At 50.8% G+C, this 25201-nt stretch overlaps 1 protein-coding gene across 3 annotated transcripts in view; it reads right to left on the reverse strand.

Moving 5' to 3' along the window:
* LOC138303618 (C-type lectin domain family 2 member B-like) overlaps positions 1 to 25201 on the reverse strand; it is a 264075-nt gene that overhangs the window by 34273 nt on the left and 204601 nt on the right. The window contains exon 6 of one of the 3 annotated variants that reach the window (XR_011205427.1): positions 21957 to 22035. The exons of the other annotated variants lie outside the window; for them this stretch is intronic. The gene's annotated coding sequence lies outside the window, so the exon portion shown is untranslated. The remainder of the gene's footprint in view (positions 1 to 21956; positions 22036 to 25201) is intronic. 3 annotated transcript variants of the gene reach the window in all.

Below are 25201 nucleotides of genomic sequence, written 5' to 3' on the forward strand. Positions count from 1 at the left end.
GCCCCCAGAGAACCCGACCTCCGGCACAGGTAGGTGGCCCTCCTCCCTGTCTAGCTTAGGGTTTGCTCCAGCGACCCCCGGGTCCTTACATGCAGCATCTGAGTGACCCCCGGGGTCTCCTCATAGAGATCCATTGGAAACGCAATGCCTTGTTTGCATCCTGCACCCAGCTGCCATAGTGCCACTGAGCGTGCATGTTTGATGCCTCCTTGTGGCCCAAACAGTGCCCCTCTAACCCTCCCCCTCCTCTCCTCAGGTCTGCCCACCAAAGAACAGGTACTTATCTGCTGGCAGATCTGATTCAGAGTGCACCCTGTCTCCGTAGGAGCCCACTTTAAAATGGCTCAAATTTGACCTCTGCACCCGACCGGCCCAGTGTTGCTGGGAGCTTGGGGTTCACTTGAACCCCCAGCTGTGGACTTCCTAAGCCCCAGAGACTGAAACTGTAAGTCAAGTACTTATCTCTAAAACTGTGCGTTAGTTTCTTCCCCATGATGTGTCCTGAAAATTGCAGTGTCAACATTTAAAATAGCTTTATTGGCATTTATTCAAAAACTGTATGCTATATGAATTCCATTCAAAGTATTATTATTGATATATATGTGAAATACATATCTATTGATGTAATTACATGCAAAGAGAATCTTGTTGTTGTAGAAATAAATTAACAAAATATATTTTTCTATATAAAAACCTATTGGTCTGTAGTTCAGTCATTAAGTGTGTGCTTCTTCTATTGTCTCTGTGTGTAGAACAAATGCATTTGTAGTATCTACTTTAGCCTCTGTGGAACACCTGGACTCTGTGCATACTATGGGCCTGATTACAACATTGGAGGAGGTGTTAATCCGTCCCAAACGTGACGGATATACCACCAGCCGTATTACGAGTTCCATAGGATATAATGGACTTGTAATACGGCTGGTGGTATATCCATCACATTAGGGACGGATTAACACCTTCCTCCAAAGTTGTAATCAGGCCCTATATGTCATTTTGATATAGTATATAAAGAATCAGCTTTCTACAAAGGGGGACTGACTGAGTTGGCGAGGTAGCGTGTTTTAGGTCTGTACGGCGATGTAGGAAAAGGATCTCCCTCTGGCTGCGTTGTTACTAATTCTAGGGGTGGCCGCATGGGCAAGTTGAGCAGAGCGGAGCTGTCGGTCTCTGAATGGGTCTGAGAGACTCAGTTGGTGCACGAGTCGCTGAGTCCGAGTGGCTCTGTGAGTGTGCGCATGAGTACCTCAGTGAGTCTGTGAGTGCTTGCGTGATTCTCCGAGCAGGTCTGTGTGAGTTCGCGAGTGCCTCTGTGGGTGCATTACTGGGTGCATGAGTATGTATATATAGGTGGTCATTACAACCATGGTGGACGGTGTTAGAGGTGCGCTAATACCGCAAACAGGCCGACGGACAAAAAAAGGGAATCATGACCCTGGTGGGAACCGCCAACAAAGACAGCCACTTTAACACACCGCCCGCCACGGCGGTACAGACAAGCAGCGCGGCGGTTACCACCAACAGACAGGCGGAAGACAATGTACCGCCCACACCATTACAACCCGCCAATCCGCCACCTTTTCCGGGGCGGATTCATCGTAGATAAAAACACGGCGGAAACAGCTTTTGCTATGGGAAAACGCTCACCTGAGCACATCCCACGAGGAACGACGACTCCATGGACCCGGAACTCCAAATACTACCTGCCCTTGTCTTTCTGCTCCTTTACGACCAACAGCGACGTAGGCGCAGAAGATACCGGTGAGTACTGCATCTATGACAAGGGGGGAGGCAAAAGTTAGGGGGACACCCACCAAACACTCCCACCCCCACCCTCGCATATCACAACATACACACCAATGCAGTCAAAAATATCACATTAACAACCCACAATCCCCCCGGAAGAATGCAAAGACAAAGCAAATTTCGGTCAAACAGTGTAATGTGCCAATATACATGTCATACAAAAATATACAGATATATATCTCTAAATCACTCATAATAATATATATAATACAAGAAGTAGTGCAGATATGTACACAATAATGTCCGTGCACCAACAGTCCAAAAATGCATGGGCGAGGCCCACAATAGATACCTGACCAAAATCGGATAGAACACTGCCGGGGAATCAGATAGAAACACTACAGGCACCTCAGGCGGAAGGGAAGGGGGGGCACCTCAGCCACATGAATGCGAAGCCAGATCCACGACGGGGCTCCATGCCCATTGATGTATCCTGGGGAGTGCAAAGCCACAGTCTCTCAAGTCTCTACAGTTGGTGGGCTGCCCACTGCTTTATCCTGGGGAGTGCAAAGCCACAGTCTCTCAAGTCTCTACAGTGGGTGGGTTGCCCACTGTGCCATCCTGGGGAGTGCAAAGCCACAGTCTCTCAAGTCTCTACAGTGGGTGGCTTGCCCACTGTTACATCCTGGGGAGTGCAAAGCCACAGTCTCTCAAGTCTCTACAGTGGGTGGTTTACCCACTGTGCCATCCTGGGGAGTGCAAAGCCACAGTCTCTCAAGTAGATGCAGGTCTCTACTGGTTCTGGAAGGGGACTGGTACCCAGACTGGATGAGTCTCCCCGTGAAAGTTCCTGTCCTGTCACTGTCCCAGCTGCACATGGGATAAGGATGCCATGGTGGTCTTTGCCCTGTTCAGCGGTGCTTTGCCATAGCGGTCTTTGCCCTGTTCAGCGGTGCTTTGCCATGGCGGTCTTTGCTGTGTTCAGCGGTGCTTTGCCATGGCGGGCTTTGCCCTGTTCAGTGGTGCTTTGCCATGGCGGTCTTTGCCCTGTTCAGCGGTGCTTCGACATGGCAGTTCTGGACTGTTCAGCAGTGCTTTGCCATGGCGGTCTTTGCCCTGTTCAGCGGTTCTTTGCCATGGCAGTCTTTGCCCTGTTCAGCGGGGCTTTCACATGGCGGTTCTGGACTGTTCAGCGGTGCTTTGCCATGGCGGTCTTTGCCCTGTTCAGCGGTGCTTTGACATGGCGGTTCTGGACTGTTCAGCGGTGCTTTGACATGGCGGTTCTAGACTGTTCAGCGGTGCTTTGCCCTGGCGGTCTTTGCCCTGTTCAGCTGTGCTTTGACATGGCGGTTCTGGACTGTTCAGCGGTGCTTTGCCATGGCGGGCTTTGCCCTGTTCAGTGGAGCTTTGCCATGGCGGTCTTTGCCCTGTTCAGAGGTGCTTTGACATGGCGGTTCTGGACTGTTCAGCGGTGCTTTGCCATGGCGGGCTTTGCCCTGTTCAGCAGTGCTTTGCCATGGCGGTCTTTGCCCTGTTCAGCGGTGCTTTGACATGGCGGTTCTGGACTGTTCAGCGGTGCTTTGCCATGGCGGTTCTGATACTGACATTGGTGTGTGGCATGACGATCTCCACACTGGACATTGGTGTGTGGCATGACGATCTCCACACTGGACATTGGTGTGTGGCATGACGATCTCCACACTGGACATTGGTGTGTGGCATGACGTTCCATCATTGGCCAGCGGGGCTGTGGCATCCTGTCCCCTCCTGGGCTGTGACTCCGGCGGTGGTCTCCTGACCAGTAACGATACTTGGGCCCTCCTGGGCTGTGACTCTGGCGGTGGTCTCTGGACCAGTGACGATACTTGGGCCCTCCTGGGCACTGACTCCGGCGGTGGTCTCCTGACCAGTAACAATACTTGGGCCCTCCTGGGCTGTGACTCTGGTGGTGGTCTCTGGACCAGTGACGACGGTGCTGGCGGTTGTGTCTGGACCGCCGGAAATGATGGCGCACTTCTCCGCCGTGACACTCACAACAGGCTTCGGAGACTTCCTCTGGAGCTTCCCCACCTTTTTTGGAGTTACAGCTGACTCACCTATCGCCTTCGATCCCATTTCACTTGTTGTCCCACCAGGAGTCTTGACACGGTCCCGTCGTCCACTCTCCAATTTCAGACCCTTTACAGGGGGTGGGCTGCCAGTGCCTTGGCTCCGGGTCCTACTGCCTGCCCTGGTGGACGGTGCACTCCAAAAACCTGGAACATGCACCACTGGTACTGGAGGCTTTTTGGCTGAGGCGCTACGACGGGACTGATGAATTGGAGGGGGGGGGTGGGGGCAAAAAGGTCAATTTGACAGAGGGACAGTTCTGACGGACACTGGGATGGGTAGATGCCGGGGGTCTGGGAGTGGAGGAAGAGTAGGTGGTTGTAGGAGTGTCACTTTAGGTTTTTTGGGTGCAGGTGCAGGTACAGGTACTGGAGGCTGTTGTGAGGTGGATGGATGTTGGGTGAGTGATTGCCAGAGTTTGGGTACTTTGGGAGGGGGCGTCACAGACACACTGGGAGAGGACACAGGGGACGTGTAAATGGCAGTGGAGGTGGTGAGTGCAGGTGAGCGACTTGTGGTGCTGGGTGTCCTGGTGCGAGTCCTAGTGCCTGTAGATGTGGTGCATGCAGGTGTGTGTGTAGACGAGACTGGGAGGGAGGAGGGAGAAGAGGAGGAGGGGGACACAGTGGAGACAGTGGATGTTGCTGTGTCTGTATGGGTGTGATGCTTGTGTGAGTGCCTGTGGGATGTGTGGTGCCTATGTTTGCTTGAGCTACTTTTGGGTGTTGACTTGTGTGCATGCTGGTCTGTAGGTGTGCTTGGGATGGGCTGGGGTACAGGGGATTGGGTCTGGGTGGAGGAAGTTGGAGGGGGGAGGCTCGACACAGGGACAATGGCTGCCATCAGTGCTGAGGCCAGAGATTGCAGGGTTCGCTGAAGGACAGCCTGACCAGAATGAATGCCCTCCAGGAATGCATTACAGTGTTGTAACTCTCGTTCTACACCCTGGCTGGCATTCACAATGGTAGACTGCCCAACAGTGAGTGACCTGAGGAGGTCAATGGCCTCCTCACTGAGGGCAGCAGGGGTGACTGGGGCAGGGCCTGAGGTGCCTGGGGCGAAGGTGATGCCCACCCTCCTGGGTGAGCGGGCACGGGCGAATGCTGAGGGGCTGCTGGGAGGGCGGTGCTGGTAGGGGAGGTGGCGGCTGTACCTGTAGAAGTGGGGCGCACAGATGGTGCCGCCACCACAGGGGAGCTCCCATCGGCGGACGAGTCTGTGTCGCTGGTTGGTGATCCAGTGGCCGATGTGAAGCTCCCCTCGCCCTCCGTCCCACTGGTGCATTCAGAGTCTGTGGTGTGGCCCTCCATGGCCATGTGGGATGCAGCTCCCTCGTGCTCCGGTGCCACTGTACCTCCGCCTGAGGATGCTGATGTACAAAAGGACAGGGAGAGCAGGAAAAGGGGGTGGGGGGAGACAGAAGAAAGAGAGTTTCAGTGCATGGCATACTGCTACCGTTGGCGGACAAGACAGACGCAGCAGCCCCATGCATAACGCTGTGCTCCTGGCCCCTGCACATGCAATTTCTGGGATATGGCCTACATGGCAATGGTGGAAATCTGCGCACATGGATGCCACAGGGGCAACTATACCTCAACTTGCCACTCTTCTGAGGTGGGGTAGAGTGCCACATGGCCTACATTACTGAGGGGCCTTGCCTACCTAACTCGCCCTGGCCTAGGGACACCCACAGCCCACCTCCCCCGCCCAGACCCCTCCACTGCACGCAAAGTCCGCAGAATGAGGTCATACTCACCCCCTTGTGTCTCCTGTGATGTCCTCAAGCGCCCATCCAACTCCGGGTAGGCCACCGCCAGGATCCGGAACATCAGGGGGGTCATGGTGCGACGGGCACCCCTCCCACGTTGGTAGGCCACCCCCAGCTGAGCCTCCGCTGTCTTCTTGCTGCAGCGGCGAATGTCCTCCCATCTCTTACGGCAAGGTCCGGACCTCCTTAGCGATGGCACACCAAATGTCCCTCTTCTGGTGGGCGCTGACCTACATGACATGCACAAGGGAAGAGGAACAGTCATTACCAACTGCACCATCAATGTGAGTGGCCCCCTCCCTACTCTGACCATGTGGCCCATTTATTCCAATGCTTTACTGTAGTATGACCTCTGCCCCCTTCCCTCTTCTACCCAGCCCTGTCCACCCAGGCCTAGCCCATACAACGTGCTCCCTGTGTACTAACCTGCTGGTCTGGAGGACCGTAGAGTAGCATGTACTGGGGGAGGACCCCATCCACAAGTTTCTCCAACTCCTGTGCAGTGAAGGCAGGGGCCCTTCCCCAGACGCAGCAGCCATTGTCGCTTCCAGACCGAGGTCACAGCAGCACTAGCAGTGTAGGTCCTCTCCTGTCGAAGGTCAGATATCTAGTGATTGAACAGATAGAAAATGGTGGTGACGTCCGCGGCGGTGACGTCCGTGGCGGGGCGCATCATCACCGCCGGCGCACCTGTTCATTGTCTCCTGGGACCCATAGGGTCCAATGTTAACCAATGCAGCATTGCGCCACGGTCTACGACCGCCTACCGCGACGGTGTGCAACGCCAGCGCTGTTACCCCACAATCCCATTGTCCCAGTTTAGAGGTCAGGCAGCCGCCATTTCAGGGGCCCACATGGATTCATTTTCAACTGCGTCACACATAGCTAGGCCTACACTCAACACACATACAGGAAGGGTTTATTGTCTGGTGTAGTCTTGTGTGTGACTGTGGGTACATACCTGGAGGAATAGTGACTGGTTCTTCGCTGTTGTCCTTCTTAGGCACCGTCAGCTGGGACATATGAGAAGATGGCGGAATCCTCCAGTGTACCGACCGCTGGGGGACCTGTTGACAATGGAAGAGAGACATTTAATCGGCACCTACCGGTTTGACCGTGCCACAATCCAGGAACTATGTACCCAGTTGGAGCCAGACCTGATGTCACCAATCCACCATCCGACTGGAATCCCCCCTGACGTGCAGGTGCTGTCAGTGCTCCATTTCCTTGCAAGTGGGTCTTTTCAGACAACAGTGGCCATGGCATCAGGGATGTCCCAGCCTATGTTTTCCAACGTGTTGTCCAGAGTGTTGTCTGCCCTGCTGAAACACGTAAGGAGATACATCATTTTCCCTGAGGTGGAGGATTTGCTTACAGTGAAAGGTGACTTCTATGCCCTTGGACATATCCCCAACGTCATAGGTGCCATTGATGGGACCCATGTGGCTCTGGTCCCCCCCGCAGGAGTGAACAGGTGTACAGGAACAGGAAGAGTTATCATTCGATGAATGTCCAGATGGTCTGTTTGGCAGACCAGTACATCTCGCAGGTAAAGGCTATGTTCCCTGGCTCTGTGCATGATGCCTACATCCTGCGCAATAGCAGCATCCCTGATATGAGGGGTCAACTCCAGAGGCACCGTGTATGGCTATTGGGGGACTCCGGTTACGTCAACCTTTCCTGGCTATTGACCCCAGTGAGGAATCCCAGGGCAGAGGAACGCTACAATGAGGCACATGGGCGGACTAGGAGGGTTATCGAACGCACCTTCGGCCTCCTTAAGGCCAGGTTCAGGTGCCTCCATATGACAGGTGGGTCCCTATTCTACTCACCGAAGAAGGTGTGCGACATCATCATCACCTGCTCCCTGCTCCATAATTTGGCATTGTGACACCAGGTGCCTTTTCTGCAGGAGGATGATCCAGATGACGGTGTTGTAGCAGCTGTGGAGCCTGTGGACAGTGATGAGGATGAAGCTGAGGAAGAAGAAAACGACAACAGGGAGTCAGTCATACAGCAATATTTCCAGTGAAACTCAGGTGAGTACATTTTCAGGTTTAACATTACATTAACTTTCACACGTCTACCTCTATCCTGTACCGACATTTCACTCACTATTTGTTAACTGAGTTGTCCCCTTCCATTTCAGTTTCACAAATGTGGTAACCTACGTGTCAACTGCTTGCATTCTTGAAGGGCTTGTGATGTGTGACATTGGTATGTTAGCCTTCCAATGGGTAACCCATTATGACACCGTAATTGATAATACAAAATTACAAATCATAGACTGACTCCAGTTTTTTTTGTGTTTCAAGGGTGTTTATTTAAGTGCTAAAAAAATGAAGGGGGTTGTAAAATGGTGATGGGTGATGGTGGAGGAATGTCCATGGCAGAGTCCAGTCTATTAGTCTCACAGGTACATCGCACATCTGGCCATTGGAAGTGGAGCTGGGGCAGTTCCGATTTAGACAGGGAAACAAAGTGGGACAGTGGGGGGACAATCAGGGTGGTCTTATTTCCTGGCGGGGATCTTGCCATCTTGCTCTGTCCTGTTCCTGGATCTCAGAGACCGCTTGCGTGGTGGTTGTCCATCTGCAGGGGGTGGGGTGCTGGTGTGTTGGTCCTGTGGCGGGGCGTCCCGTCCTCTAGCGCCGGCGGAGGTGGTGGGCAGTTCATTGTTGTGGCTAGTGTCAGGGGCCCCTTGGAGTGCCACTGTGTCCCTCAAGGTCTTTTGAATGTCCGTCACCACCCCTACGATGGTGCCTAGGGCGGAGCCGATGGTCCTTAGCTCCTCCCTGAACCCCAAATACTGCTCCTCCTGCAGACGCAGGGTCTCCTGCAACTTGTCCAGGACCGTGGCCATTGTCTCCTGGGAGTGGTGGTATGCTCCCATGATGGAGGAGAGATGGCCTCGTGGAGAGTTGGTTCCCTTGGCCTGTCCTCCCTCTGTCGCACAGCAGCCCTCTCTGTTCCCCTATGTTCCTGTGCCTCCGTCCCCTGGACCGTGCGCCCACTACCACTGCCCCCAGGTCCCTGTTGTTGTTGGGGTGGTGGGTTACCCTGGGTGCCCTGTAGTGGTGGACACACCGCTGATTGACCTGTCCTGGGTAGGGAGGTTTGGGCCCGCTGGGTGGGTGCTGTGCTGGTGTTACCAGAGGGTGGAAGTTCGGTGTTGGGCTGTGGCTGGGCAAGGGGAACCGACTGTCCTGAGGCCCACGATGGTCCGGGCTGGTCATCAAGATCCAGTAGGGCAGAGCTGCTCTCGTCACTGTGGGCCTCTTCTGGGGGTGGAGTGGTGTTGTCTGGACCCTCTGGTGTGGTGATGTTCCTTCGGGTTCCTGCGGGGGTATAAGTACATGATTATTGCATGTGTGTGTTTCATGGTGTGCAATGGTTGGGTGTGCGTGAACCCCAGTGCAGGCATTCCTGAGTAGGGGCTTGTGTGCTGATGGTTGGGGGGGTATTCTGGGTATGTGCAGTGGGTATGCTTTAGTGATGGGTGCCATGCTTAGTTGTGTCATGCAGGTCTTGGGCTTGGAATGTGTAGTTGGTGTTCTTAGTACATTAGTGAGGATTTGCGGTGATAGGGGAGGGTGTGAGGGTGGGGGTGTGTGATAGCATGCAGGTAGGGTGGGGGATGTGATAGTTAAGATTTGAATTACCAGTGTCTGTTCCTCCAACGACTCCTCCGAGGCCCTCAGGATGCAAGATGGTCAAGACTTGCTCCTCCCATGTTGTTAGTTGAGGGGGAGGAGGTGGGGGTCCGCCGCCAGTCCGCTGTACCGCGTTGTGGTGCCTGGATACCGGTTAACGCACCTTCCCCCGTAGGTCGTTCCACCTCTTCCTGATGTCCTCCCTATTTCTTGAGTGCTGTCCCACTGCGTTCACCCTGTCCACTATTCTTTGCCATAGCTCCATCTTCCTGGCTATGGATGTGTGCTGTACCTGTGAGCCAAATAGCTGTGGCTCTACCCGTAGGATGTCTTCCACCATGACCCTGAGCTCCTCCTCGGAGAAGCGGGGGTGTCTTTGGCGAGCCATGGGGTGGTGTGTGTGATGTGTGGGGTGGTGTATGTGTTGATGAGTGTGGTGAGTGTAGTGGTATGTGGTGTTTTGTGCTTGGATGTTGTGTGGGTGATGGTGTTGTGTGCCTCTGTGTGATGGGGTTGTCTATTCTGTGCTCTCTCTCTGGCCTTCTCTCAGAATTTTTGGTTGTAGGGGTTTGTGGGTGATGTGGGTGTGTGTTTTATATTGTATTGGATGTGTGGGTGTGGTGTGTGTATGTGTATCAGGTGTGTGTATTTTGAATTGCCCAATGTGGCGGTGTATTGTAAATGTGTGTGTATTTTGAGCGCGGCGGTGTGTACCGCCAATGGAATACCGCGGTTGAAAGACCGCCGCGTGGATTCGTGGGTAGTAATAGCATGGGCGTGTTTCTGTTGGCGTGGAGGATTTGTTTCCGCATGGTTATCCCTGACCTTTGGTGTGGCGGTATTGTGTGGGTGTCGGAATTTGGGCGGATTCCGTGATGTGTGTCATAATAGCTGTGGCAGTCTACCGCCGCCGCCGCGGTGTATTGGCGGCCTTCTGCACGGCGGTAAGCGCCTTATACCGCCAATGTTGTAATGACCCCCATAGTGAACCAAAACGAGGTACACTGCGCAAAAAGTCAAACCAATCATCAGAGGAATCACAGAGGAACAAATTACATCCCAAATACTCCTTTTTTGGGTAGTGTGGTCAAGCGACTCCTACGGTAAGTGAGACACACTGAAAGAAATCCTACACCAATTTATACAAACAACATGTACTTTTATATAAACTCTGATATTTTGATTTATGAATTTTTACAGCTTGCAAAACTTGATACAGTGCATTTTTAAGATGCGGTAAAGTTATCCTATGAAGGAAGAACTGGCACTACATACAGGTGTAGTAAAGCGACTTATGTGACCAATCTCCTGGACTTCGGCCACACGGACCATTCATCTCGGTCAGCTGGGCGTATGGGTTCAGCTCCATGTAAGTCTATGGGGACCGGTTTGGTCACAAAGTTGCTTACGGAATTGATTGGAAGTCCACATCAGAGGAACCCACATGGGTTTCGAACCTTGAGACCCTTAGGCACGTAGGGACACCAACGGTCCACTTCACCTCAGGCTGTGGGGTGCAGGTGCAGTGGTCTTTTCTCGCATCAGGTCTGGTGCTGGAGTTCCTTGCGGTTGCAAGGGGCCCTGCAGAAACAATCTATAGACATGGACTTGGGGTTTAGTCTGAACAAGCCAACAAGTGGCCTCAGGTCTAACGAGGCAGAGCGATGTGGGGACAGCCTCGGTCCTCTTCTCCTAGGTCCAGGGCAGACTTGTGCAGAGGTGTCAGGAGGCATGGGGTCTTTGTCTTCAGGTCACTCACTGTTGCTAGGGGTCTGCAGAATCAGGCTGCAAACACTGTCAGGAAGTCCACATAGGGCAAGCTCTGGGTAGGCTGTGTCTGAACGGCCTGGGGACCATGGTGACACCGCTGGCCCACTTCAACTGGGGCTAGGCAGCTCAGCTGCAGTGATGTTGTCCAGTGTTGAGTTTTTGGCAGTCCTGGTCCTCAGAGTTCTTCCTTGGGTGTCTGCAGATGCAGGGCAGCAGCTCCTGTAATCCAAAAGAGTTCTTCTTGGTGATTTGTGAAGCACGGACAGCGCTCCCTGTTTTTTTAAATCTACAGTGGCAGGACAGGTCAGTTGCTCCTCAAGGGCCAGGTGCAGCAGGCAGGTTTGTCAACACGTCAGTAGTGCTTCTTAGGTCTATGGTTTTGCAGTCTTGTTGCACACTCCTTTTGTGTCATGGAAGAAAGTCAGACAATCTGTGTAGGAAAGTGCCCTTGTTGGCATGGTTGCCCCCTACTTTTTGTCTGATATTGGTGATAACTTGACAGAACGTGATGGGATCCTGCTAACCAGGCCCCAGCACTAGTGTGCTTTCCCAAAACTGTAGCATTGTGTCCACACAACAGCACTCCCTTGGTACACAGTTAAGTCCCTTGTAAAAAGTACCCATGGTACCAAGGGCCCTGTTAACTGGAAAGTTCCTAAGTGCTGCAGCATGTCTTATGCCACCCTGGGGACCCCTCACCTAGCACATGCACACTGCCATTGCAGCTCGTGCGCGCTGGTGGTGAGAAAAAGGCAAATTCGACATCGCACCTCTCAGTGTGCCACGCCCACAAACCACTGCCTCTGGTATACGCAAGTCAACACTCAAGCAGGCTTTACAGCCCTAAGGCAGGATGCACTATACCACAGGTGAGGTCATACCTGCATGAACAATATGCCCCTAAGTGTCTAAGTCCATTCTTAGACATTGTAAGTACAGTGGGGCCATTTTAAGTATATGGGCTGGGAGTTTGTCATTATTAATTCCACAGATCCATAATGGCTACACTAAAGTCTAGAACGTTTGGTGTCAAACTTGTCAGCACAATAAACCCAAACTGATGCCAGTGCTGGTTTTATTGAAACATGCACCCAGAGGGCATCTTAGAGATGCTCCCCATATTTAACCATTACTTTAATGCAGGACTGACGGGCCTGCGCCAGCCAACCACTAACAGACACGTTTCTGACTCCTTGGGGTGAGTGCTTTTGTGCTCTCATAGGCCAGAAACAAAGCCGACACTGTGTCAGTGCTTCACACCTCCACCCTGCAGGAATTGTAACACCTGGGGGTGAGCCTCAAATGCTCAGGCTTCTTACCTAGAAGATTCTTAATGCCCCCAGTCTCCATAGGTTCCCACTGTAAAACCCTGCAGCAATGTTGACCTCTGCACCAAGCCAGCCCCGTGTGGCTGGTAGAGGGTGCTTGGTACTAACTCAAACTGCGACCCATGGTATTATAACCCCCAGAGAATGGAACTGTAGGTCTGGTACTTACCTCCAAAACTGTACTTTCTTTTATTCCCTACGGAACTGTTCCTGAAAATTGCAGTGTGTCAACTTTTAAAACAGATATTTGCTATATTCACATAAGCCATTTATATCGCCAAACTAAAACAAATAGGTATTGATACATATTTTGGATACTTACTTGTAAATGTACTTTCCTTGCAAATTGAATCTTGTGGTTCTAGAAATAAATGGACAAAAACAATTTTTGATATCTAAAAACAATTGCCCTGAAGTTAGGTCTTTGAGAGCATGCTTCATTTATTACCTGTGTGTGTACAAAAAATGCTTTGCACTACCCTCTGATAAGCCTAACTGCTCGACCACAGTACAACAAAACAGCATTAGTATCATATTTGTTGCCTCTAAACTCTGGTGAATCCCTGTACAGGCTATGGTGGTCATTACAACCCTGGCGGTCGGCGGAGAAGCGGCGGTAAGACCGCAAACAGACCGGCGGTAAATAAAATGGAATTTGGACCGCGGCTGTTACCGCTGCGATCGACCCCAACTTCACCATTCTGACCGCCACAGCGGTAATGACCGCTGGGCTGGAAGTTGCAGTCTCCGGCCCGGCGGTCGTCACTAGACCGCCAACGGTATCAGGACCCTGCATACCGCCATGGTTTCTGGCGGTTGGGACCCGCCATGAGAACCATGGCGGTAGGCACTATCAATGCCAGGGAATTCCTTCCCCGGCACTGATAGGGGTCTCCCCCACCCCCACTACCCCCCACGAGTCCTCCCTCCACCCCCCTCACCCCCCTGCCATCCCCCAAAGGTGGTACAAACCCCCTCCCCACCCCCACCGCAACATGCACATACACGCACCCCTACACGCACACACCCCCAACATGCACATACACGCACACATACACCACAAGAACACATACCCGCACACATACATTCAGACATGCACACCGACCGAACCGCACACATTTCCCATACACACAGCAGCACCCCCCGCACGCATACACGCACTCACACACCCCCTCTACACACTCACACGCACACCCCCATGCACGCACACAACACCCCCCAACCCCTCCCCTAACGGACGATCAACTTACCTTGTGCGCTGGTCCTCCGGGAGGGGACGGGATCCATGGGGACATCACCGCCACCAGCACACCGCCACCAGAGCACTGCCACACAGAATCACGGGATGTGATTCTGTGGGGGGTGTTGTGTTGGCATGGCAGTGGAGGTTGAGCAGCCTCCACTTTCCCGGCGACCGCCACTATGGCTGCTGGTGGCTTTCCATACGGAAAACGTCGGAAGGCTGCGAGCAGTCATAATACTCGGCGCAGAAGACCGCCACGGCTGGCAGGCTTCACCGCGGCGGTAAATTGGCGGACTTGCGAAAAGACCGCCAATGTTGTAATGACCCCCTATATCTCAATTTGATATAGCATATCCAGAGCCATCTTCCTACAATCTGCTATCAGTGGTTCCCCTAAATACTCAATTTAGGGGGCGGTATTGAGAGTGAAGTGTAGTAATCACTGGAGTACTGTAGGAATCTGGCTTGGTGTATGCTAACTACCTATGGTATGATCACCCTATACAAGGTCCATGTATCCCTTATTAGTGAGGTGGAGTCAGTGTCACGGAAGCCAGGGTCTCTAGAGGTAGCTGTGGATAAGTAGCCAAGGCTTATTTAGGAGACATGCAAAGCTCTCATACAATACCACTGTAGTCATACAGCACTTACACAAATGAAAGAAGGCACTACGAAAATAGAGGCTCTTTATTAGAGTAATACAAACACAAACACTAGTTAGGCAATAATCCAATTGTAGGTAAGTAAACATACTATATGTGTACAGTAACAATCATGAATAGGCTTAAAAAGCAATTGAGAACACTGAAAAACAGCAGACAAAACTCTAGACCGGGGGAATGGGGGTGGGGTGGTGTTGGTGTTAGGTGGATGCAGGAGTTGGTCGACGGTGGAAAGAAGACGGTCAACACTGGGGCAGGTGAAGAGTTCCTGGCTGATGCGGTCGACGTCCCACGCTGGATTAAGGATTGCAGTCAGTCTGTGGAGTGAAAAAAAACCACATCCAAGACCTTGAAAATGCAAATATCGCAGTTGCTAGCAGTGGAGCTGTTGGGGACCAGGAAGGCCAAGGTGGGGGAGGGGGGGAACTCGGCAGTGCGGAGAGTCCAAAGAAGAAGATGCAGCCCACACAGATGACCCACAGGCAAGGAGCACAGGAGTCACGGTGAGGCCCATGCAGGACACTTAAAAAGGAGTCCCACGTCGCTGAATAACCATGCGAAGGGCCGAGTGTCCCAGGGAAGAGTGATGTGGACTGGAGCTACACAAAGACTGAAGTTCCCCTGGAGGAGGTGCCATCAAGCCTTGTCAGTTGCAAGAGACACTATGCATGGAGAAGGGAAGGTCCTACCTTCACCCAAGTTGGACAGCTGGTAGAGAGGATGCCAAGGACCACTCTAGACCACCACCTGTGATGCAGTATCCACACAGTTCCATAGAAGAGGAGATCCATGCAGCCGGTCGTCATTGCAGCAGAATGCCTGCAGATGCACAGGAGCGACCCCTTCATTCCACGGGAAGTTTGCTTCTTAGTGCAGACTGAAGACTCACCACCCTCATACGATGCACAGCTGGGGAAATGTTGCAGTTGCTAGAAAAAAACAGAGAAACAATGTTGGAGAGCAGAGGCGTAGCTGTAGATGCGGACTGTAGGTCTCTGTGGAATCAAATTGCGGTTTGAGAGGCCAGAAGTTTCAGTAAACGATGCAGATGAGTCCTGCTGGAGTCTTGCATGTCGAATCTGGGAACCCACCCAAGAGGGAGACCTTAAATAGCCCTGGAAGGGGAACTGTTCACCTAACCACGTGACCACTTATCAGGAGGAGGCTGTGACATCACCTGCCTGACGTGGCCACTAAGATGCCCCCAGAGGCCTCTGCCCACCCTAAGGTCAAGATGGCAGAACCAAAGGGCCATCTGGAGGAGCTCTGGGCACCACCCCTGGGGTGGTGATAGACAGGGGAGTGGTCATTCCCATTTCCATTGTTCAGTTCCAGGACAGAGCAGGGATTAGGGGTCCCGCAACTGGTGCAGATTGGTTTATGCAAGGATGGCACCAAAGGTGGCCATCAAAGCATACCAGTGGCTTGGCAAGGCTACCCCTCCCAAGTCATTTAACACTTTTTTCAACAAAGGAAGAGGGTGTTGCCTCCCTCACCAAAAGGAAATTCTTTTGTTCTGCCTTCCTGGACTACAAGTCGGAAATGTTTGATAACAAGCATGTCCATGTTCAGCGTTACCCTTATGTAGCTGGCAAAGGTAGTGACCTATGTCCAGTGCACACGTGAAATGACATCCCCGCACTCATGAAGTACAGGAAAATGGAGATGAGTTTGTGGGGGCATCTTTGCTCATGCAGGGATGCCCTCTGACATCGGTACTTGCAGCAGGCCCTCTGGGCTAAGAGGCCCTGCCTTAGGAGTGACTTAAAGGGACCTGGCGCAGTGATCTTCAGTGAAAGGGTGCATGCACCTATATACATGCAGGCTGCAATGGCAGTCCTGCAAACACATTTTACATAGGTCCCCATGGGTGGCATAACATGCTGCAGCCCATGGGGAACCCCTGGTGCAGCCACGCCCTGGGCACCATATACTAGGGATCTACATGGGGGCACCAGTATGTCAAATGTGGGATGTATGAAGTCATAGCAAACAAATGTACAGGGCGAGTGCACAGTAACTGGGGTCCTGGTTAGCATACTGACAAGCAAAAAGTGGGGGTAACCATGCCACAAAAAGGGTACTTTGCTACAGCTACATACCCCTGGAGTCACTACACCCTGTAGATGACCACTTTCTGTGGGGAGTGGGCAACACCATGTCCAGAGGTCCTAAATTCCCCCAGACACAAGCAGAATTTCCTAGGCTGTGTCCATTTCGGGCTGGTCACCCTAGGGGTGTGTCCAGCCTCAAAATGCAAAATGCCTCCTACATAGCTAATGTTCCTGAATATCCAGGTGCCAGATGGGCTCTAGGGGTCGGCATCTCCCTCTGAGAGGGACCAGATCGGTCTTGCAATGCAGATCATCATATGGGAAGAGGTGTTCAACACCTCACCCTGGGACGCTTTGTTTCTGACCTCCAAAGAGCAAAGGCTCTCACCCCTGGATCTCAGACTCTAGTCTGTTGGTGGCAAACTGGCTAGAACTGGCCAGTTAGCTCAGAAGCAGTTGGTATGTTTTCAGGAGGCAACTGTAAGGTGCGCTCTGGATGCGTGCATTAATAAATCCATCGCCAGGGCTTATAAAACATGAGATGTTCAACACTAAACATCCCTATTTTTATTGAAGACATCATGGAGCTGGGCAACTCGTATTAATCAGTGTCCAACACATCTATTTAAAATGGATTCCCTGTTCACTTAATATATCTAAGAAATGACAGACATAGCAGGGGCATGTCTGTTCTTGCAGATATGACCACGCATATAATATTATGCACCACCCTGCCTTAGGGCTATAAGGCCTGTTGTAGGGGTGACTTACAAATATTACATGCAGTGTTTTAGGGGCATGGCACACAGTCCATAAGTCATGTTGTGTTTTCACTTTTAGGGGGCACCTTGTCAAGCAGTCTGCATGAGGTCAGTGCTGGGTCCCTTAGAGAAGAACAAGTTCTGCTACAGCTCTTAGCGACCCTCTGCAGTACCGAGGCACTCTAGGTAACACTTACTATGGGACTTAGAAGGGTGCTACAGAGCCTTATCACTTGGGATCAAGGGATCAGGTGTCTTGTTTTGGGGAAAGACTGGCAGTGGGGACCAGCTTACCAGGAAGCCAGTGAACTTCAGTTAAAGCTGCATCAAAACTTGGCAACAAGTTGGGAGGGGGCAAGGGATGGACAGCTACGTGCAAGTGTGAGAATGACTTTTTTGCGATATTCGTTAATTGGTTGCAATGTTACACAAGGAGGACGTGCTGGGCATTGAGATGAATTTGTGAGTATGGCACGTGGTGCCAAAAAATCTTGCCTTGGAATGTATTATGACCTTGGCCTAAGTTGTTAAATGCAGGGCTGCTCAGTTCCAAGGCAACCAAGACTTACTTGGTTTCACCTTATCCCACTTTCTTCTACCGTCCTACTCTTCCTTTCTCCTTATTTTATCCTTGCAGGTTCATTTTCTTCTCTACTTTCTCCTGGTGATTGCTTATCTATGACCCTGTTCCCCTTCTGCCATTTGCTCTTTGGCCAGGTCACTGGCACACTGGTCTACATTCTAAAAGTTTTAACATCTCATTTTCAGGGATAGTGAGGTCTTTCCATTATTGTAACACGGGAGCAGCTCACTACTATTAATGGAAATAATCTGTGTGACACCCTCACATTTACAATATATGAGGTTCTATTTTGATGGATGTAGGAAGTTGGCTCTGAATATACTATCTCAAAGTGAGAGATATTGTGCACAGAGTCTAAAGGTTCCCCTTAGAGGTTGATAGTGGAAAAAAAATAGATAATTCTAATGTTCTATTTTTTGGTAGTGTAGTCGAGCAGTAGGCTTATCAAAGGGTAGTGTTAAACATTTGTTATACACACACAGGCAATAAATGAGGAACACACACTCAAAAGACTTAACCCAAGGCCAATAGTTTTTATATAGAAAAATATATTTTAATTTATTTTCGAACCACAAGATTCAAGATTTGAAGTAAATACATAAAATGCAAGGTACTCCACACAGGTAAGTAGGGAACTCTGAATTAAAGCAGTAGTACACACAGTATAGGTTAAAATGGCAATAAGCTATTTTAAAAGTGGACACTAAAAATCAACAGTTCCTGGGGGAAGTAAGTTTGGTTAAGTTTCTCGGGTAAGTAAAGCACTTACGCAGTCAGTCTCCTGGGCATAGGCAGCCCACTGTTGGGGGTTCATGGCAACCCCAAAGTCACCACACCATCAACACAGGGCCAGTCAGCTGGCAGAAGTCAAAGGAGGGCCCAAACCACATAGGCACCTCTGGAGAACAGGGGTGCTCCGGTTCTGGTCTGCTGGCATGTAAATACCTTTGTACTCTGGTAGCAGACCGGGGGGGTTTTGTAGAGCACTGGTGGTGAGGGGGTGGGTGGGGGCAGAGCTGGGGGAGGACACAAACAGGCACACGAAACATACCCTCAGTGGCAAAGGGTGGGCTGGGTGCAGTGTGCAAAGTAGGCGTCAGGTTTGCTATAGGAAGCAATGGAGGGACCCGGGGGTCACTTAGGCGATGCAGGCAGAGCACGGGGGCTTCTCAGGCCAACCACCAACTGGGCTAGGAAGAGGGCTGCCTGCTGGTCACTCCTGCACTGGTGGGTGGTTCCTCCCTGTCCTGGGGGCTGCAGGTGCAGTGCTTGGTCCAGGCGTCGGGTTCCTGGTTACCAGGCAGTCACAGTCAGGGGTAGCCTCCGGATCCTCTATGCAGGTGTCGCTGTGGGTGTGCAGGGGGGGGGTTCGACTCAGGTTACTCACGTTATCGCAGTCGCCTGGGAGTCCCCTCTGCGGTATTTGTTTTCTGGAACTTGAGGTGGGGGCATTGGATGCAGAGTGAGAAGTCTCACGCTTCCGGCGGGAAGAGAGAGTTCTTTCAAAGTAGCAAAAATGTTGCAGTGTCCTCAGAGGTCACTGGTCCCCAACAGATGCGTCGCTGTGCAGTTTCTTTGAGTCTGGAGACAGACCGGTAGGGCTGGAGCTAAGTCAGTTGGTGTTTCCGTCATCTCTGAGGGGCTTTCAGGTCAGCAGAACTTATTTGTACAGGTTGCAGGAATCCGATTTCCTGGGTTCAGGGTCACCCCTAAATACTCAATTTAGGGGTGTGTTTAGGTCTGGGGGCAGTAGCCAATGGCTATACTGCCCTGGAGGGTGGCTACACCCTCTTTGTGCCTCCACCCTGATGTGATGGGGGCACATCCATATTCCTTTTGAGGGCGTCTTCCAATCTCAAGATGGAGGAATTCTAAAAGGCAGGAGTCACCTCAGCTCAGGGCACCTTAGGGGCTGTCCTGACTGGTGGGTGGCTCCTCCTTGTTTCCCTCATCATCTCCTCCAGCCTTGCTGCCTAAAGTGGGAGCAGTGGCCGGATTGGGGGGGGGCGGGCATCTTCACTAGCTGGGATGCCCCGGGGTGTTGTAACAAAAGGCATGAGCCTCCCTGCCAGGTGTTACAGTTCCTGCAGGGGGAGGTGAGAAGCACCTCCACCAAGTACAGGCTTTGTTCCTGGCCACAGAGTGACAAAGGTACAAAGGTACTCTCCCCATGTGGCCAAAAGCTGGTCTGGTTGTGGCAGACTGGCAGAAACTGGTCAGCCTAGCACTAGGAATCGGACTGGTATTCCGGGTCCCTCTCTAAGATGCCCTCTGGGTGTATTTTAAAATAAATACCACACTGGCATCAGTGTGCGTTTATTGTGCTGAGAAGTTGGATACCAAACTTCCCAAATTTCAGTGTAGCCATTATGGAACTGTGGAGTTCGTGTTTGTTAAACTCCCAGACCTTAAACTCTTTTATGGCTACCCTGCAATTACAATGTTGCGAGTGCTGGTGTTAAGGCATGCTTGAAATGCAGCTTTTTGGGTGGCTTGTATGATCTGGTGGTACGTGACGTCAGTATTTTTGAAGGCAGTGCGGTTTGGTGGATTTGCTGAGGCTCCATTTGCATTACAATTGTCTGCAGGCACGCTTGGATTGATATAGGTCTTGCGTAAACCGCTTGGGAGTTTTGCTCTGTAGATTCCATGCCAATTTCCTTAGGGGGGCTACATTGTCAGCACATTCAGAGGCAGCGCTTTAGTTTGCCTGCGGATTCATTGGAGAGAGTGGTTGACAGCGTTTGGTGATCTGTGCTTTCGTGACTTTACCCCAATGTATGCCAGGGGGTTAGGGAATGTGGTGGCGTGCAGTGTTTGAGTAGGTTAAGTAGATGCACTTGTGGTCAATCCAACAGTGTTCGGAGGTGTGGATGATGGTGAGGTTGTCCCCTGCTGAGAGAATGGCGTGGAGGATGTGAACGGGTTTGTGGGTGGGGACGTTGAATAGTTGTTTGAGGCTGAGAATTGTGGGGTTGTACAGGATGTTTGACGTATTGGGGGTCATTAAGGGTATCTAGCTGTAAATCGAGATCACCGAGTGGGATGTAACAGGAGGAAGTTAGTGCTTGGAGGGGCAATGAGGCTGACAATGTCTTGTGAAGACTGGGGTTGAGTTGCAGATGGCCTGTAGATGAGGCTGCCATGTAGGAAGGTGTTTCGGTTGGTCAGGACGTGGAAATGTAGATGCTCGTGCATTGACAAAATGCGACTAGATGATGAAAGGCGGAGGTTGTTCTTGTAGATTATGGCAATGACACCTCCAGGAAGGTTGGCTCTGTCCTTGTGTATGATTTTGTCGTTGTGTGTAATGGCCGTGGCAATGTCAGTGGTAGCTGCAGGGGTGATCCAACTCATCGCGAGAAGGTGACATCCAGAGCTGTTGAGTCGATGTCTCAGACTTGTAGTGCATGCTTGACCAGGGAGCATGTGTTAAGGAGCAGTGAGGAATCATGGGGTGGTACTTGGGAGTATGCTGGAGCAGGCGCAGCAAGAAAATGATCCATGGTTGTACATGTGGTCAGCTTGGTGGCATGCTGATGATCTTATGGGGTTGAGGGCACGTAGAGTGCTTGTGTTAAACCAGCAGAAGGGGTGAGAACCAGGGTCCGTGGAGCTGGGTGATGTCCATGCACAAACAGGCTTCGCTGTGGCGCACTAGCGTGGCAGCCGTCGTTAAGGAAGAGAGAAATGGAGGAAGTGGTCCAGCGATAAGGAGGTGGGAGAAGCCCTTTGCATGGAGAGGGTGGGGATGCTGGGACACCAGCAGTGCGGGGTATCATCATAATCGCGTTGCCATTTATTTACTGCTCTGAAAATGCGTGAAAAGTCCCTAGTTCAGTGGTCTTCAAATTGGGAGGGGGCATGAAGTGATCCCAGAAAAGGGGGGGGGCACCAGGCTCTGCCCAAAAGAAGCATTACACATATAACAGTGTTTTGTTGTAAGCAGAAACATGTTATTGCACTTTTAAAAAGGTAACAGTACTTAACTTCAATGTTTAAATATGGCTAGACATATTTAAACATTGCCACCTTTTCTAAAATAATTGTGAAAATTCAGAGAGAAGGCCCAATGATTTTTATTTTTCAAAGGAGGGGGTGGGGGCATAAAAAGTTTGGAGACCACTGCCCTAGCTGCTTCTAAAAGCGCAACGGGCTACAGAGACGCAATACGGGAACGTTAATAAGCAGGAGAGCAGAGACGCAAAAGAAACACCGTTAAAAAGGAAAGTAGATTTTATATATATTTATAGAATAAATAATAAGCACGAGTGCTGACCTTAAAGAAGGTGGAGGTAGCGCCGCTGCGCCCGCAACGAGCCCACCGTGAGCAGTGAGGGGAGCTGGCAAAGACGACCCTTAATATAGGAGAAAAATGGGAAAATGCAACAAGCAGGAGGAAAAAGATGCAAGAGAAACTCTCCGCCACATTTATCTGATTTTATTTTATTAATATTCCCCGCCCCCTTTACCTCCCACCAGCCCCGGCAGCACCCTTGCCCACAGTGACCTGCACTTGCCCCAGTGCACACTTGTGTACAGCGCCCTGTTCACACATGCACACCCGCACCCTTCACACACCCTCAGGGCCATAGCACCCTCATGTGCACTTGTCTACACCCCTCGGCAGAGACCCGAAAGCCCCTCCCCACGAGTGGACGCACCGGAAAAGGAAGCAATTTAGGAATGAAATCTTCTTTAACGCTGTTCTCGCTGTTTTTAACCAGTGTCAGATTCTACAGATCTCCCCGTGTTCAGTCTGAAGACTCACAAGGGGCTCAGCAGTGGCAACCGGCAGCTTTAGGAGGAAAGGGGGCGGGAAGCGCACACAAAGGGCCGGCTGTAGGACTGGAGGCACCCTCCACTCCATGACCTCCTCCTCGGTTTCACTCACTACCACTGGCAAATGTGCCCCTCATCTCTCCATCGCTCCCCTTTTACATACATTCATATGTTTTAAAGCACTTGTAAAGACTGGCTTTACTAATCCACCCAGCTAGCCACATAAAATATAGCGGCATATTTAAAAGCCCCTAGCACCATTCTAACGCTACATTAGCGTCATTTTCTTATGCTAATGTGGTGTTATTGGGCCAAAAGCGCTGTGCCATATTTACAAAGTGTCACAATGCATACATTGCACCACTTGGTATCCTTTTGCGCTACATTATGCCTGCACCAGGCATAATGTATGCAAAGGTAGCATTCCCCGTTAGGGTGGGGCGAAATAAATGGCGCAAAGAAATCTGACATATTTCTTTGCGTCATTTTCTTCTGGCACTTTTAACGCCCGCTCAGAGCAGGCATTAAAAGGAGGCGTCTGTTGGTTACAATGGGCCTCTGGATGCTTTTCAGGATTAGCATCGACATTTTTTACGATAATCCTGCAAAGCGCCGGACTAGTGTAAAAATATGACTCTAGTCTCCTAACTACTGCCATGTTGTGCCACACATGGTGGCGTTAGGGGAATGCTAAGGGATGCAGGAAAAGTGGTGCAGCACTGTGTGCAGCGCCACTTTTTAAAAATATGCCCGATATGGGGCATATTTAAGAGCCCCTAGTGCCATTCTAATGGCACATTAGTGTAATTTTTTTTAAAGCTAATGTGGCATTAGGAGGCCAAAAACGCTGCGCCATAGTTACAAAGTGGCGCAATGCAGGCGTTGCACCACTTTGTAACCCTTTGCTCCACATTATGCCTGCGCTAGCCATAATGTATGCAAAGGGGGCACCCCCCGTTAAGGGGCCAAAAAAATGGCGCAAAGAAATCCAACAGATTTCTTTGCATCATTTTTTTCCGGCACTTTTAACGCCTGCTCAGAGCAGGCATTAAAAGGAAGCTTCCATTGGTTGCAAATGGCTTCTGGGTGCTTTGCAGGATTAGCGTAAACATTTGTTGATGCTAATCTTGCAAAGCGCCGGACTAGCGTAAACAATTCTGATGCTAGTCCCCTAACTACTGCTATGGTGTGCTGTATTTGATATAAGATGCACACATGGTGGCGTTAGGGGGCAGTAAGGGGTGCAATAAATGTGGCGCTGCACTGTATGCAGCGCCACTTTTCTTAAATATACCCCACAGTTCTGTTTTTTGCAGACGGCATATTTACCCTCCATGCTACTTTATGGCGAGTTGCAGCTGCCACCAGGCAAAACTCATATCTCTCTCTTTAGCAGGAACATTAATCACAAGAGGTATCTTGACATTTTATTTGTTTCTTGGAAGCTAAATGCACAAGGAATTTTTCAGCAGGTGCTTTTAAATCGCAAGTTTCGTAAATAATTCCGTAACACAGCGCCCCCCTGAGCTCAGCGCCCGTTTGAGGTCACACCGCCCAAAAGCCAGCCCTGCGCACACACCCTCACGCACACGCACATCCATTAACAACACTCATAACATTCAAACTTGCACGCTCCAAACACTCATTGACCTGATGATGATGATGTCAGGGGAGCCTGTGTCCGGGGCTCCTGTTCCACTCACTGCCGCCGCCCCCTGCCTGCCTGGGCCACAGTCCACTGCCGTCCTCCCCCCTCCTGCAAGTGCACCTCATCCCCCCCTTCTCAGCTAGTGCCACATCACGCCCTAGAGCGAGGATTCTTTTTGTTTTTAACATCACATAGACTAACAAGATTCATTCAAACAGAAAAGAGCTTTTTGATTGCAGTACAGAGAGATGCTTTGGCTCGCTCACATGTTGGTGGATGGGAACCTATAAATTGGATGTCAGGGTGTGGTAGAGGGAAGAAGGCGGAGTCACGAAGGGAGGAGCTTGAAAAACACAGTGATTCTCACCTTAGACATTTATTTAAAAATAAAACTGCTGCAAGGAAATTGGCAACAAGGGCATATGTGTCTTTATATCTGTTCTAGATTACTTAATTGATCCCAAAGAGGCTGCATTTTAAAATATCTTACAGGGTAAGACACGTGCTGCCGAGATCATTGTGCGCACACCAGTTTTGAGGTGATTATAATAGTGGTAAGTTACCTCTAGTGGTAACAGTTCTGGGAGAGTTCTGTGCTTTCTCCAGTAACAGTTGTGACTCATAAAGTAGCATAGAAGGTTAATGTGCCTGCTGCACAGCACGTTGCCTAACATGCAGGTCACATTTTGTTGTACTTTAGATAGGTAAGTGGGCTATTGCTTTTGACACCACGATCATTTCGTTACTTTCAGTTTGTAAATTGAAAGCCTTCTACTATAGCACAGTGCTCTGTTTACCAGCACCAAGCAACTTTGTGCAAACTCTAAGTCATGGGTTTAGGGCCTCAATGTTTCTCACTACGTTGTTATTCTAAGGTTGCAAAAAAGGGTTCTTTTGGGAAATAAAGTCTTATTTGTCGAGACAACTACAATCACTGCATTGGGTTTTGTATCCTGATTTTGTCTTTCTCCCCACCAATTGCACACAACAAATAATAACTACACGTATGAATGATGTGTGATTTCTATACCTTTTGTTCTAACCCTCATCGTCTTATGTAACACTTAAATTACATTGGCTTACAAACATGTATG

This window comes from Pleurodeles waltl, chromosome 7 (assembly GCF_031143425.1).
Source record: "Pleurodeles waltl isolate 20211129_DDA chromosome 7, aPleWal1.hap1.20221129, whole genome shotgun sequence".
Lineage (NCBI taxonomy): Eukaryota > Metazoa > Chordata > Amphibia > Caudata > Salamandridae > Pleurodeles > Pleurodeles waltl.